The 16905-nt window shown below is 36.8% G+C and overlaps 1 non-coding gene across 1 annotated transcript; it reads right to left on the minus strand.

The window, feature by feature from the left end:
* Window positions 1–14371: 14371 nt before the first annotated feature.
* On the minus strand, window positions 14372–14478 carry LOC139034498 (U6 spliceosomal RNA). Its single transcript, XR_011487044.1, has one exon. It is a non-coding gene; the product is annotated as a U6 spliceosomal RNA (small nuclear RNA).
* Window positions 14479–16905: the final 2427 nt, after the last annotated feature.

The following is a 16905-nucleotide window of genomic DNA, read 5'->3' on the forward strand; positions in this document are numbered from 1 at the left end:
ACTCTCCTTTGAAAGAGGAGAGGCTTTCATCAAGAGGCTCTTTGGTTCTTTGCTTTCTGCCATAAGGGTGGTGTCATCTGCATATCTGAGGTTATTGATATTTCTCCTGGCAATCTTGATTCCAGCTTGTGCTTCACCCAGCCCAGCGTTTCTCATGATGTACTCTGCATGTAAGTTAAATAAGCAGGGTGACAATATACAGCCTTGACAAACTCCTTTCCCAATTTGGAACCAGTCTGTTGTTCCATGTCCAGTTCTAATTGTTGCTTCTTGACCTGCATACAGATTTCTCAAGAGGCAGGTCAGGTGGTCTGGTATTCCCATCTCTTTTTCCAGTTTGTTGTGATCTCCACAGTCAAAGGCTTTGGCGTAGTCAATAAAGTAAAAGTAAATGTTTTTCTGGAACTCTCTTGCTTTTTCTGTGATCCAGTGGATGTTGGCAATTTGATCTCTGGTTCCTCTACCTTTTCTAAATCCAGCTTCAGACTAGACAGGATTTTCAAAGCATCTAATACAACACATAGTTACACCAATATGGTAACTATTCAGAGAAACTACTTTGGGTTCATTATTTGGAAAACACTTTGTAACTTCCTGCTTCTTATCTGTTTTTTTTTTTTCCACCAAGGGCCTTCATGGAAAGTTGGGGTTTTTTTTCCTTTCACTTTTTACTAATTTTGAAGGAAACATTTAAAAAAATTTTTAAGATAAAATTCAAGGATTTTGAGGAGCTTTTTGACAAACTATAAAGAATGTGCTTATGAAAATGTTTTTATTAGTCCTAAAAGCTGGTCCTAAATTTATTAGGACTAATGAATTTTTTAGTCTTAAATTCATCAGCATCATTATTTTCTCTTTATAAAATTCTGAAGTGACCATATATTCTTTTAAGCTAAACTATTTATATAGATTTTATCCATGTATTGATATAAATTAGGAAATGTAGTCATGCAAAACCCAAAATAGACTATGATAAAGTAAAGTGAAAAATAATTGGCACACGCATCTCTGCCCTTCAAGTACTCCAGTTCTGGAGGCAATCCCTTAACCCTCCCAAGGTGTGTCATAAATATATATTAAAATACACTTACATGTACTTTTTATGCAAAAGATAACATACTGTATATACTGTTAAGTTCTTTTCCTCAGTTAAATATCCTGGATATCTTCTCATGTCACTACATAAAGAACTGCCTCATTCTTCCTAAGGACAGTATAATATTTCATTATATGAAAATATAATAATTTAATCAATCCCTTACAGGTGGATGTTTAGGTTGCTGCCAAGCCATTACTAAATTACAAACTAAGCTGCAACTAATAATCTCATAAGATAGACAACTATACCAGTAACTCATTAGACCACAGTCTTTAGATGGAAAGGTATTTTCAATTTGAATGAATGCATGCATGCTCAGTCATTAAGTCGTGTCTGACTCTTTGGGACCCCGTGGACTGTAGCCCATCAAGCTCCTCTGTCCATGGTATTCTCCAGGCAAGAATATTGGAGTGGGTTGCCATTTCCTCCTCCAGAGAATCCTCACAGTTGAGGGATGGAACCTGAGTCTCATGAGCCCCTTGCCTTTGGCAGAAGGATTCTTTCACCACTGGGGACCTGGGAAGTCCCTTCAATTTGAATAGAGATTGTTAAATTGCCTCCATAGATGTAGTGCCAATTTCGTTTTGTCTAGGAAGATTTACAAGTCCATATAGGAAAGGAGTGATGATGAAGAATGACAGCAAGAAATATTATCATGTTACACAATAATTTAAGAAGTATTAAAGCATTGATGATAAAATTTTACAAGAAAATTCCTTTATTTATTTTGGAGTAAATGTTTGGCTAAATTAAAAGATAGTATGCTTTTTGTTTCATAAAGTATCATGACAGTTTTTTGATATAAATGAAACCTTACTTAAAAACTAAAAGGGGGGCTAGGGATAGAAAAAATAGACTTTTCTTTGGCATTTTTCTGCAAATAAGGATGTCCTTCCCTTTTAGCAGTGAGAGAAAAAATTCCTAAAATTATTCCTCAACTCATAACATTTTAATCAGATGCATCCATTTTAACAAAATGAATTTTGTCTTTAACTTCATATTCTAGAGCAATGTAAGTCAACTGCACTGATTGGCATAATAGCAGAAAATACCAACCATAAAAGTTTAAGAGAAAAAAATCTCTGAGAAAAATATGACTATTTTATTAACAGACAATATTTGAACAAAGTATTCAGTATACATTGTTGCAACAGCGATTCTTAGTAGCATTCTGGGGTTTTTTAAGTCAGATTTTTGTAGAGGTGTAATTGACATACAGCGAAAAAACATATATATAAAACTGAGTCCCTTTACTGAACACTAGAAACCAACCCAACATTGTAAATCAACTATAGTTCAATAAGAAAGTTGAAAAAATAGGGGCTTCTCTGGTGATCTAGTGGTTAAGAATCTCCCTGCTAATGCAGGCAACATGGGTTCGATCCCTGATGGGGAGGATCCCACATGCTACAGGGTAGCTGAGCCCCTGAGCCATAACTGCTGAGCCCTCACATGTGCCTAGATTCCAGGCTCTGCAAGTAAAAGTAGCCCCTGCTCGCTGCAACTGGAGAAATCCCAACAAAGAGTAGCCCCCACTCTCTACTATTGGAGAAAGCCACAGTGCAGCAACGAAGACCCAGCGCTGCTGCTACTGCTGCTAAGTCACTTCAGTCGTGTCCGACTCTGTGCAACCCATCCCTGGGATTCTCCAGGCAAGAACACTGGAGTGGGTTGCCATTTCCTTCTCCAATGCATAAAAGTGAAAAGTGAAAGTGAAGTTGCTCAGTCATGTCTGACTCTTTGAGACCCCATGGACTGCAGCCTACCAGGCTCCTCCGTCCATGGGATTTTCCAGGCAAGAGTACTGGAGTAGGGTGCCATTGCCTTTTCCAAGACCCAGCACAGCTACAAATAAATCAATCAAATATTTTTAAAAAAATAAAATTTATATACAGTAAAATTTATCCTTTTCAATGTTTGATTCTCTGAGTTCTAACAAATGTGTGCAGCTATGTGACCACCACCCTTACCCCTAATCATTTCCTCTTGCTCCTTTATAATGAACCCCTCAGTTCAATCCCAGTTCCTGTCAACCACTGATATACTTTCTGTCCCTATACATCACCTTTTCCAGAATATCACATGAATGGAATCATATAGTAAGTAGCCTTTTAAATCTGGCTTCCTTCACTTAGCATGCCTTTGAGATCTATCTATCGTCATTGCATATCTCAGTAATTTATACCTTTTTATTGCTGAGTAGTATTCTATTACTATAACACAGACTGTTTAGGCATTCATCAGTTGAAGAGCATTTGCGTGGTTTCTACTTTAATAATTATGAATAAAATTTATATAAACAGCCAGGTACAAGATTGCATTCCGTCTTTAAACTGATTTTCTGAAAGGCATTTCTAGATATACAAATTGTTAAGTCATAAATATACCTACATAAATATTATTCTGCACTATTTAAGAAACTCAAATAATAAAGTGATAAGCCTCCAACTAATGGAAAAAAATGAAAAAAAAGAAACTCAAATTATTCATTATTTATCAAATGTTTTGTTTATTAAACACCTACTTTATACTGAGTACTGTTCTAGGCAATGAATAAAACAGCTGTCAAATGTTGGCACCCCCCCAAATATCACCAAAATGATGTGTTGATAAGTCAAAGCTGAGTTTATTGCTTACTAGTAAAAGAGACTAGTACCTTGATGGTTTCAGTAGGATTTCCAAGCGGAATTTGGGATATTTATAAGATTTTGGGGTCTGGACTAAGGGGGTTTTTCAGTTTAGGAGGCTTGATTGGGATTGAGTAAGAATCATGATATAGTAGGTTAGGATTAGCAGACACAGGCAAGGCAAAAGTTTTTAAGAGTCTTGAGTGTATATTAGTTTTTATTGCTGCTTTAACAAATTACTACCAACATTCTTTTTTTACCACCAACATTTTAAATCAACTGTACCTCTGTAAAAATAAATAGGGAATTCCCTGGCAGTCCAGTGGTTAGGACGCCAAGCTTTCACTTCAAGGGGCCTGGGATTCAATTCCTGGCGGAGGAACTAAGATTCCACAAGGTGAATGGCATGGCAAATAAATAAATAAAATTAAGACATCTGTTGAAAAGTTGAGAAGTTCAATGTTCATTAAGATGGGACTTCGAGAAATTTCTGAAATGGAAAGTTGCAATTTTTCTGTTCCTGGTTGAATAGTTCTGGAATAGCAGTAATGTTGAAGATGACAGTGAAATAATAAAATTATGTCAATGTTGATATTAATCCATGTGGGTATAGATAGTTTCAATTCTGTGTCTCACTTTGGAGCCATTTTTCAGCCTGAGTTGGAGAACATTAACATCTGGCCATGATCAATCCAAATCTTCACTGTCACTTGTGGTATCATGGTTTTTGTTGTTCAAAGGCTAAGTCGTGACAGACTATTTGGGACCCCATGGACTGAAGCATGCCAGGCTCCTCTGTCCTGTACTGTCTCCCAGAGTTTGCTCAAATTCATGTCCATTGAGTCAGTGATGCTATCTAACTCTCTCATCCCCTACCACTCTCTTTTGCTTTCAGTCTTTCCCAGCATCATCATGATTAAGAATCAAATTTCTGGGGAGTGGTGGTTTCAAATTGCACAAGTACCAGGTTTTCCCATTCTTAATCCTTCTGGGGAATGCTCAGGAAAACTAGAGAACATTTATATTAGTTACTGCATTTGAGGGGCCAGAGAGCTGGAGAATTATTTGTATAACTACTCCTGTTGATCACTGTTGAAGGCTTTCTAGCAACTCTGGCCTGTTGCATATAAGTAAAGCAAGCTATAGCAGCCAGAAACATTTTTGGGGCAAATAAAATCAGGAACATCTGCATAACTAAAGATACACTGACATTTCTGAAATAGTGGAGGTGAGGGACATGGGTGGGCACCGACAATTTCTGCTTCAGTGATAATTACTGTACCCACTATGTATCAGGCAAATGCTAAACATTTTGAGATGCATTATTTACTTTTTTTACCTTGTCTTAATCCAAGCCCTAATTGTAAGAGCTAAACCTATAAAACTCTTAAAAAAGAACAAAGGCATAAAGCTTCAAGATCTGGAATAGCCACGGTTCATTAGATATGACAATAAAAGTACAAGCAACAAAAGAAAAACATGAACTGGACTTCTTCAAAATTAAGATGTTTTGTGCTTCAAAAAGACAACATCAAGAAAGTGAATAGACAGGACTTTCCTGGTGGCTCAGTGGTAAAGAATCTGCCTGCCAATGCAGGAGCTGCAGGAGACACGGATTTGATCCCCTGGATCAGGAAGATCCCACGTGGCGAGGAACAACTATACCCATGCACCACAGCTAGTGAGCCACTGCTCTGGAGTCCATGTTCCACCACTACTGAGCCCATATGCAACAACTACTGAAGCCCACGTGCCTAGAGTCTGTGCTTTTCAATAAGAGAAATCATTGCAATGAGAAGCCAGTGCACTGCAGCTAGAGAAAGACCTCTTGCAGCAATAAAGGTCCAGCCAGCCTATGAATAAATAAGTAAATAGATATTTTAAGAAAGTGAAAAGACAAAAGACAAATACCCAATTTTTAAAATATGCACAGAGGTTCTTTTTTTTTCTTGCCCTCCTCAAAAGTTTAAACATAATGCTATCATATAACCCAGAGTCCTTGGTGTACACCCAAGAAAATTACAAAAAAAAAAGGTCCTCACAAAACTTTGCACATAAATGTCCATAAATGTAGCATTATTTGTAATAGCCAAAAGATGGAAAACAATGTGAAAGTCCAGCAGGTGAATGGATAAACATTGTGGCATGTCCATACAATAAAATATTATTGGGCAATATGATACACTGTAAATGAACCTCGAAAACCTTATGTTAACTGAAAGAAGTCAGTCACAAAGGACAATACACAGTATGAGTCCATTTATATGAAATGTTCATAATATAGAAGTTATAGAAAAAATTAGTGATTACCTATGGCTGGGTGCTTGGTGGGGAATGGGTAATGACTGCTAACGGGTATAAGATTTCTTTGGGGGGTAATAAGAATTGATTCTGGTGGGGGTTGTATAACTCTGAATTGTACACTTTCAATGGGTGAATTATATGGATGTTCATTAAAACTCAAGAAGCTATTAATACTACAAAAAATAAGTCAAGGAAAACCAATTGATACCCCTTTTTTAATTGACTATTGATATTGCTCTCAATGTCTTTAACTCTGAGCAACTGTTCTCACAGAAAGGTTAATACTCTGAAGCAAGTTTATTTGCTCTGGATATATTTCTTTGGCTGCTACTATCAAACATGATTTAAGGAACTTGTCATCATTAAACGACTTTCCTCACTTACGTAATGCTGCTGCTGCTAAGTTGCTTCAGTCATGTCCGACTCTTAGAGACCCCATGGACTGCAGCCTACCAGGTTCCTCTGTCCACGGGATTTCGGGGAAGAGAACTGGAGTGGGTTGCCATTACCTTCTCCACACTTACATAATGAGTCACTAAGAAACTTTAGTTGCAGCCTCCTTTTCATTTTTAAACATTTTGGGAAGAAATTAATTTGTAATGAGGTGTTGTATATCAAATCTCGAATGTCTTTTAAACAAGTAAAATCTCCAGTGTTCTCTATGATCTAACCTCAGAAGTCACATTCATTTCTGTAATATTCTATTGGTTGCACAAGTCAAGCCTATTCAGTGTGGGAGGGGACTGTACAAGGACATGAGTACCAGGACTCAGAAGTCGTTGAGAGCCATTTTAGAGACTACCTACCACAATGCCTTGTTAAGAGAAAGGAATCAACAAAAACTGTTGCTATAAAAATGCAAACATTTAGAAAAGTTGTTAGTACAAATCCACACATGGTTCATAGTCTCTATACATACTCACATTCTCGAAAAAAAATCCAAGTATACATACTATTGAGGCAAATGAGAATATTAATGATTTTGTTATTATTCATTTATTCCATAACAAATCACTCAAAACTTAGTGGCTTAACACAACAATAACCATTTATTGTCTCTTAAAATTTCAATGGGTCAGGAATTCAGGTGGGGCTTTGCTAGGCAGTTCTCGCTTGGGTCTCTTAACAGGTTGTAGTCCTATGAACACTTAACTGGGAATGGAGGCTCTCCTTCCCAGGTGGCTCCCTGATGTGCCTGGCAGTTTTCTGCTGACTGTTGTTTGGAGGACTCGGTTCCTCTCCACAGGGGCCTCTCTACAAGGCTGCTCATACCACAGAGGCTGGGTCATCCTAGAGTGAATGTTTCAAGAGACAAGGCAGAAGCTGTAATGCCTTTTATGACCTTGCATCTGAAGTCACAAATGATGCAGTGTGGGAAGGGACTATACAAGGACATAAACAACAGGGAATAAGATCTTTAAGAATCATCTTGGAAGGGTAGTTACACCAATCCAAACCATAATTTTCCTTCATGTGATTTCAAGCAGTTTACATAGGAAAAAAAAAAATCTTCATTAACGAACAGTAAAATCTACTTTTAAAATATTGGTTCAATTTCCTTTCCAGTCCTTATTTACATGCATAACCTGTGTACATTAACACTCACAGAACACTCCACCCAACAATAGCAGAATATACATTCTTTTCAAAGTGCATTCAGAACATTCACTAGGGTGTGTTTACTAAGGTAACCCATATTCCAGATCATAAAATAAGTCTCAATAAAGGTAGAAGGATTCAAGTCATATAAGGTTTTGAATATGGTATCTTATTCACTCATCAACACCCATATACCTGGCTTTGGGGCTCCAGGTATATCTGACCATGGCAGAGTTAAGTTAGAAATCAGTAATATAAACATCTCTGGAAAATCCCTCAATATATAGAAACTGAGTAATACACATCTATATAACCCATTGGTCAAAGAAGAATCCCAAAGGAAAAACTAGATAATATTTACCTTTTCAGTTTATAAATTTATATGTTTATAAAAGTATAAAGTCATAGTTTTAAAAATGTGAGTTCTCTCTGTGGGAAGATTTTTAGATAAAAATTCAATTTCTTTATAAATATACAGGTATTTGGGTCATTTGTTTATTCTCGAGTGAAACTTGTTCGTGTGGTTCCCAATGAATTTTTCTGTTTTATTAAATAAGTAAAGCTGTCTTGCTATTTCCTAGTGTCTTTTTAATATATGTGGAATCTGTAGTGATAGCATCTCATTCATTTCTGATATTGGTAATTTGTCTCCTCTCTTTTGTATTGAGCAGTCTGGCTAGAGATTTACTGATTTTTATTAAACTTCTCATAGAACTACTTTTTATTTATTTTATTTATTTATTGGCTGTGCCGTGGGGCTTATGGGTTCTTATTTCTGTGACCAGGAATTGAATCCAGGCCCTTAGCAGTGAGAGCACAGAGTCCTAACCACTGGACCACCAGGAAATTCCCATAGAACTACCTTTTAGGTTCACTGACTTTCTCTATTATTTGTTTTCTATTTCACTGATCTCTGCCTTTGATCTTTATTATTTCCTTTCTTCAAGTTGTTTCAGGATTTATTTGCTCTTCTTTTTCTAGTTTATTAAGGTGCAAGCTGAAGTCACTGTTTTGAGACATTTTTCTCTAATATTTAGTGCTATTAATTTTCCCAAAGTATGCATTCGTGGCATCCCACAAATATTTTGCTTCCATCGTTAGTTCTTTAAAAATATTTTGTAATTTTCCTTTTGAGTTCATTTTTGATCCATGAGTTATATAGAAGTGTTGTTATTCAGCTTCTATATGTTGAGGGATTTTCCAGAGATGTTTCTGATACTGATTTCTAGTTTAACTTCACTGTGGTCAGATATACCTTGTATGTACTGTAAACAAAGAACAAAAGAGCATTTTTGCTCACCAACCAATTCTACAGGGAATAACCTGCTGCAGATGCTCACCAACAGTGCACTCTGCTTCACACAGAGGGAAGGATGATTTCAGGATGCTCTGTGCTTTGGACAAGCAGGCCCCTTAGATGTATATCTCAGGAAGATTTTTAATGAACTCAGATTCCTTCATCTTCCCACATATAGGAAAGCACTGAAATCATTAACCTGAGATATCTATTGTTTGTGACTAAAGAATAGCAAGGAGAGATAAGAAAGCCTTCCTCAGTGATCAATGCAAAGAAATACAGGAAAATAATAGAGTGGGAAAGACTAGAGATCTCTTCAAGAAAATTAGAGATACCAAGGGAACATTTCATGCAAAGATGGTGCACAATAAAGGACAGAAATGGTGTGGACCTAACAGAAGCAGAAGATATTAAGGGGTGGCAAGAATACACAGAACTATACAAAAAAAGATCTTCATGACCCAGATAACCACGATGGTGTGCACTCATCTTGCACGCTAGCAAAATAATTCTCAAAATTCTCCAACCCAGGCTTCAACAGTACGTGAACCGTGAACTTCCAGATGTCCAAGCAGGATTTAGAAAAGGCAGAGGAACCAAAGATCAAATTGCCAACATCTGCTGGATAATCGAAAAAGCAAAAGAGTTCCAGAAAAGCATCTACTTCTGCTTTATTGACTACGCCAAAGTCTTTGACTGTGTGGATCACAACAAACTTTGGAAAATTCTTCAAGAGATGGGAATACCAGACCACCTGACCTGCCTCCTGAGAAATCTGTATGCAGATCAAGAAGCAACAGTTAGAACTGGACATGGAACAACAGACTGGCTCCAAATCGGGAAAGGAATGTGTCAAGGCTGTATATTGTCAGCCTGCTTATTTAACTTATATGCAGAGTAGTAGTAATAGTGTTAGTTGCTCAGTCGTGTCCGACTCTTTGTGACCCCACGGACTGTAGCCTGCCAGTCTCCTCTGTCTATGGGATTCTCCAGGCAAGAATACTGGAGTGGATTACCATTCCCTTCTCCAGAGGATCTTCCCAACTCAGGGATCGAACACAGGTCTCCTGAATTGCAAGCAAACTTTTTACCATTTGAGCTACAGGGAATACCTGACGTATATGCAGAGTACATCATTTGAAATGCCTGGCTGGATGAAGCACAAGCTGGAATCAAGATTGCTGGGAGAAATATCAATAATCTCAGATATGCAGATGACGCCACCCTTATGGCAGAAAGTGAAGAAGAACTAAAGAGCCCCTCTTTCAGAGGAGAGTGAAAAAGTTGGCTTAAAACTCAACATTCAGAAAACTAAGATCATGGCATCTGGTCCCATCACTTCATGGCAAATAGATGGGGAGACAATGGAAACACTGAGAGACTTTATTTTATTGGGCTCCAAAATCATTGCAGATGATGACTGTAGCCATGAAATTAAAAGACGCTTGCTCCTTGGAAGACAAACTGTGACCAACCTAGACAGCATATTAAAAAGCAGAGACATTGCTTTGCCAACAATGGTCCATCTAGTCAAAGTTATGATTTTTCCAGTAGTCATGTATGGATGAGAGATTTGGACCATAAAGAAGCCTGAACACTGAAGGATTGATGCTTTTTAAACTGTGGTTAAAGAGTTAAAGTCTGTTAAAGTTAAAGAGTTAAGAGACTGCAAGGACATCCAGTTAGTCAATCCTAAAGGAAATCAACCCTGAATACTCATTGGAAGGACTGATGCTGAAGCTGAAGCTCCAATACTTTGGCCACCTGATTGGAAAAGCTGATTCATTGGAAAAGACCCTGATGCTGGGAAAGACTGAAGGCGGGAGGAGAAGAGGAGGACAGAGGATGAGATAGTTGTATGGCATCAGCGACTTGATGGACAGAAGTTTGATTATGTGTAATGAGATTATGTATAAGGTGGAAAAAGTGACAGATTTTATTTTCTTGAGTTCCAAAATCACTGTGGAATATCACTGTAACCATGAGATTAAAAGATATTTGCTCCTTGGAAGAAAAGCTATGAGAAACATAGACAGCCTATTAAAAAGCAGAAACATCACTTTGCTGACAAAGGTCTTTATAGTCAAAACTATGGTTTTTCCAGTAGTCATGTATGGATGTGAGAGTTGGATCATAAAGAAGGCTGAGCACTGAAGAATTGATGCTTTTAAACTGGTGTTGGAGAAGACTCTTGAGAGTCCCTTGGACTGCAAGGAGATCCAGCCAGTCAATCCTAAAGGAAATCAGTCCTGAATACTCATTGGAAGGACTGATATTGAAGCTGAGTCTCCAATACTTTGGCCACCTGATGCAAAGAAACGACTTAGAGCCTGATGCTGGGAAAGACTGAAGGCAGGAGGAAAAAGGGATGACAGAGAATGAGATGGTTGGATGGCATCACCGACTCAGTGGACATGAGTTTGAGCAAATTCAGGGAGATAATGAAGGACAGGGAAGCCTGGCAGGCTATCATCCATGGGGTCAAAAAGAGTCACACACGACTTAGTGACTTAACAATGAGATTATAGACATGATTAGATTTAAATCTGTCATGTTGATATTTATTGTCTATTTGTCCCATTTGTATTTGTTTTCTTTTTCCTCTTTTACTTTTTAAAAATTCCATTTATTTCCTTTGTTGGGTTATTAGCTAGAGTGATTTGTTTTGCTATTTTGTTGGTTTATAGGGTTCATATATATTTAATTTTTTCCTCTAGGAATCTCCCCAAGACAAATGAAAGCATATATCCACACAAAGACTTATACATGAATGTTCATAGCAGCTTTGTTTGTAGTAGCCAAAAACTGGAAACAGTCTAAATATCCATCAATATATGTGTGGATAAACAAATTTGGTATATCCATACAGTAGAATACTACTATCAGTAAAAAGGAATAAACTGTTGATAAACATGACCACAAGAATGAAGGACTTCTCTGGCAGTCCAGCAGTTAAGACTTTGCCTTTCCATGCAGCAGGTGCTGGTTCCATCCCTGGTCAGGGAGCTAAGATCCCACATACCACATGGCCAATAAACAAAAATATGAAGCAGAAAGAATATTGTAATAAATTCAATAAAGACTTTAAAATGGTCCATATAAAAAAAATCTTAAAAAAAGAAAAAAATGAGTCCCAAAATAATCATGTTGAAAGAAGGCAGACCAAAAAAGTACATACTATATAATTCTATTTATATACATTCAAAAAATGCAAACTATTCTATAGTTAAGTAAGCTATATTTGTAGTTTTCTGGGGACTAATGGCAGATAGGGTAAGCAAAGAGGAATGGGTGGGAAGGATTACAAAAGAGCACATGGAAGCTTTGTGAGGCAAGGTTTAATTATCTTGCTTGTGGTTATGATTTCATGGGTGTATATAGATGTCAAAATCCATCAAATTATATACTTTAAATACATGAAGATCATTGTAGGTCAATTGCACCTCATAAAGTTCTGAAAAGAAAATATTGGCAGGAATTTCCTGGCAGTCCAGTGGTTAGGACTCGGCACTTTCACTGCCATAGCCAGGATTTAATCCCTGGTCAGGAATCTGCAAGCCATGTAGCCAAAAAAAAAGAATGAAAGAAAGCAACGAAAAAAGAAAATTGGAAAGTAATGAAATAAAAGGTATAAATTATAATGTAATTATAAACCAATCACTGAGTTCTTGGCACCCAAATATGGTAACTATTAGCAATTTGGTCACTTTCAAACTCTACAGACTAATTTTCAGACACCCAAGTGGTATCTGAAAATTTTCAAAAACTGTAGTATTCCATTGTGTTAAAAATTATTTTACCTTTCTCTAATTTCTAGGGTCAATTTTTATTTGCCAAGGTAGTAGTTGCTGCTATTATTATAATTATACTGCAATGAATACTTTTATTACCAATCATCCAAACAACAGATCTTGAAACCTTCCTGGGTTCACCTCTTTCACCACAAAATCAACCGATCACTGAGTTCTATAATTTCTACCTTCTCAGTATCTCTTATATTTGTCACCTTCTTTCCACTCTTATCTTTAATGTGTTGTTAGTATAATTGTGTTAGGCTTGTACAAAAATCACACAACATACAATCTGCTGTAAGGAGATGTGTTCCCTCTGGCCTTGCAAAGAGTGATGGGGATGAATCACTATGTCAAAGCTCTGGGGACCAACATCACCAAGAGTGACCCTCATTTCTCTTCTGAAGAAACTGAAATAATATCTCATTCTTTTATCTTAATGATAAAGATACTAAAACAATAAATCTAAATGTAAATTAAAGCAATAAATCTAAAATGTGAAAAAAACCAATTTTTCTTGAACATTTACATGTTTTTATAAGGTGATCAATTAATTTAATAACTATGTTTTATATATCTGAATATTAATTACACATCTATATATATGTTTACATGGGTTCAACAACTCTTTCTCAGCCATATACAGCTGCCTTGGAAGGCTTTATCAAACTCTCCCTGTGGTTAAGACTCTAAGCTCTCAGTGACTTAAGCTCGTACTACTTAACACATGTCTATGTGTTTATTAATAGCCTATTAATCCTCAGAGGACAAAGACAGATACTTAATACTGGCTGTTAAATTTTGCATAAATGAGTGTTTTTTCCTTTGTCCACATACTCACTGATTCTCTCCAAGGCAGCTAACTAGTTAGGGGTGATTTTCTTTGGACAAGTATCTAGTTATATTGGCTTACATGTTTATTGACCCTATGGATTTGCCTAGTACAGAATAATCTCAGAATACTCTTAGGACTTCTTAAGGAAGGGAATTGTTTTATCAAATGTACACCACAATGTTTATGTAAAAATATTACCCAATAGTTGCATGGTTTTTCATTCTTGATTTTGACCAGAATTTTTGGGAGAGTAAGATCCAGTGCTAGGGATTTATCAATGTGGCCTCATAGCATTTATTATCTATAACCCAAGTAGCTTGTAGCACATGGTAACTTGTACTGTGTCTTACTTAATTTTAAACTAACATGATACTCATACTCATAAAAGGTTGAACTCAGGTGTTTACTACTACTTGCAAAATGTCACATTCAAGTAATGAAAAAAAATAATAATCATAAACCCACTAAGACAGCACAAATAGGAGAGGAGTACACAGGGGCGTAGCTTCTTACATAAACTTACCATCACTCTGTCCCTGAGCCCTCCCTGACCTTGGCTGATGAGGGCATGCTGTTGTCGAGTTCTGAGCCTTCGCAGAGTTCCATGGCAAGAATTGGCTTGCTTCCTATTGACTTTCCTTCGCGGTAGGGTTACGATTGGGCCCTTAAAGTGATTTGGTTGTTTAAGTAGGCATCCATGATTCCATCAATTTTTCCAGCTTCCACAAGAATTGCAGTTTCTCATGTTTCATCTTCTTTCCTTTTCTATTTGCCTTATGGGTTTAGACTTTGTGTCTGTTTCTTCCTTTTTTTTTTTTTTTTAATATGGAACGTTTCACAAATCTGTGCGTCATCCTTGCGCAGGGGCCATGCTAATCTTCTCTGTATCGTTCCAATTTTAGTATATGTGCTGCTGAAGCGAGCACTGTGTCTGTTTCTTTTCTACCATGTTATTAGGTGTCAGGAGGAACGGTAATAAATACGGTTTCAGTTCGCTATATTTTAATGAAAGCCTTTCTTCCTTTTAGTGTTTTTGTGTGTGTGTCTCCCCAGCTGAGAGTGAACTCCAAGGAAATCACTGTTGAAGTGTTATTTATACATTGTAGCATAGTACCTTCCAAATAGGAGTTACACTGATGTTTGTGGTTATTATTGATAACCTTGAATAGCATGAGTAAGTATCCTTGGGAGGATACAAAAGACTTTCCAAAGACATTGGCAATTTCCAGGTCCTCAACTTCCACCCTTACTCTCCTACAATGCATCTGAGAATGTCTGCAGCCCAGATGTCCTCCTGGCTTCCCTCTCTTCCTCTTTCATACTACCTTTCTTTGTCTTTCTCTCTCTCACACACACCACTACCACCACCACCCCCACCCCTACACCTACATCTTTTTATGGTATAATTTTACCAAGATGTAAAAACCTGAAGGACAGCATACAAAAATACAATTTGAAATATTCCTTTGGGCCAATTTCTTTCAATTTGTTGTCATTGTTTAGTCACTAAGCCATGTCTGACTCTATGTGACCCCATGGACAGACACCATGCAACTCCCTTTCAGTTAAGGCACCATAGTCCAAGGTCTGAATATATATTTGGCCTATTATCAATTTAGATATACTGTAAAGGGGAAGGGAGGACGTAATGACAATTTTTGATTAAAGACTTTGTCTCTTCCATTTATTGCCAAAAAACTTTGCTGCTCGAAGAGTACTGTGAAATTAAGAAAGCTAGGCTGAGAAATGTTGAAGGTGATGACAACTCATTTCTTCCTAGTAATGGCAGGTCTCCATGTCTTAACTACTTTAGAACATGATTATTCAAAATGCATAAAAAACCTACAAAGACAGCACCCAGATCATGGATTCTAAACATCATTCTCCAATTAAAAATCAGGACAGGTCCCTTGGAGAAGTGGTTGGTTCAAAGACAGGGCAAGGAGATCACAAGGTGAACCCAGAACATCTTGTGATTTCAAAAGGTATGGAAGTACTAACAAAAAGGTGAAGATTAAAAAAAAAAAAAACACAACAAAGGAGCCAACCTGAAGGAATGCTTCTAATAGTCAAAGGCGAAATAATTTGAGCCAAAAAACAACGCTATTATTGAATTTTAACCCGCAGAACAGAAGAAACATTCACGAGTCCACAGTACCATTGATTAAATGAATGGGAGAGAAGACGCAGCTCTTCCTTATAGTATAATTCCAATTAGTGTAGAAGTAAAGAGGAAAGTGGAAAATTACCATTTGCCAAACATCACAGTAATAACTATTGTTATCTACACTAAACGTAGTAGGTGACTGTGAGGACAATTTGCAGTCTCAAAGTATCTCCTCCAAGATATCTATCAATTAAAAAGGGAAAGACAGTCTTTGTAATGGAGAAATCTGATGTAACCACCTCAACCTAGTGATCAAGGTCAATATCACCAATAGTAAATGACTTTATCGATATTGGGAATTTTTCATTTCTGTGATATTATTCCAAAAAGCATAACATCAGTTCAGCCATGAGTAAACATTTGACAAATCCAAATTATGGGACATTAGACAAAATAACTGATCAATACTCTTCAACAGTAACAAGGGCATGAAAGATAAGGAAAGACAAAGGAACTTAGAGACAGTAGTAGATTTAGAAGTAACTAAATGCATTTTCTGGGTAATATAATGGAACAGAAATAGAACACAACTGAGAAAACTGGTGAAATGTGAGTAAAGTTTTTGGTTTAACTAACTATTTTATCAAGCATTAATTTCTTGGTTCTGCTTATTGTACTATGGTTACGTAAGATGCTAACATTAGGGGAAGCTAGGTGAGGTATACATGTAAATTGTAATTTTATAGATTCTCTGTAAACCTACAGTTAGTTCAAATTAGCAAGTTAAAAAAATAAATAAAATCATGACTATGAAGTACACTTTCTCTGTACTTTTTTCCATTTCCAGTGCTAACTTTTGGCCTAATGCCAAGACAAATTTACTATATTCTACAGTCATACTAACAAATGTTTGAGGAATAAAAACCTATAATCTGATTATGACTCCTTCTGATATGGTTCTGAGAAATAATACATTTATTACATTTGCCAGGGATTCAACTTCCAGAGTTCTGCTTTTAGGCAGGATAGGGTAAATTCTTTGAAAGTTACTCTCCACTGTGCCATTGAGTCTGCTTTTTTGAGTCAACTGTGTGACTAGAGTAAGGATCTTGACCTCTGTACTTTTCTAGGTATGCCTTTGAATAGTTGTAAGAGTAAAAATAATTAGAATTTAAATGTTCTTACCATCTAAATGGATAAGAAATGGCATTAAGAAAAATAGCAGAGACATTAAAGAAGCATAAGC

Source organism: Odocoileus virginianus, chromosome 3 (genome assembly GCF_023699985.2).
Source record: "Odocoileus virginianus isolate 20LAN1187 ecotype Illinois chromosome 3, Ovbor_1.2, whole genome shotgun sequence".
Classification (NCBI taxonomy): Eukaryota; Metazoa; Chordata; class Mammalia; order Artiodactyla; family Cervidae; genus Odocoileus; species Odocoileus virginianus.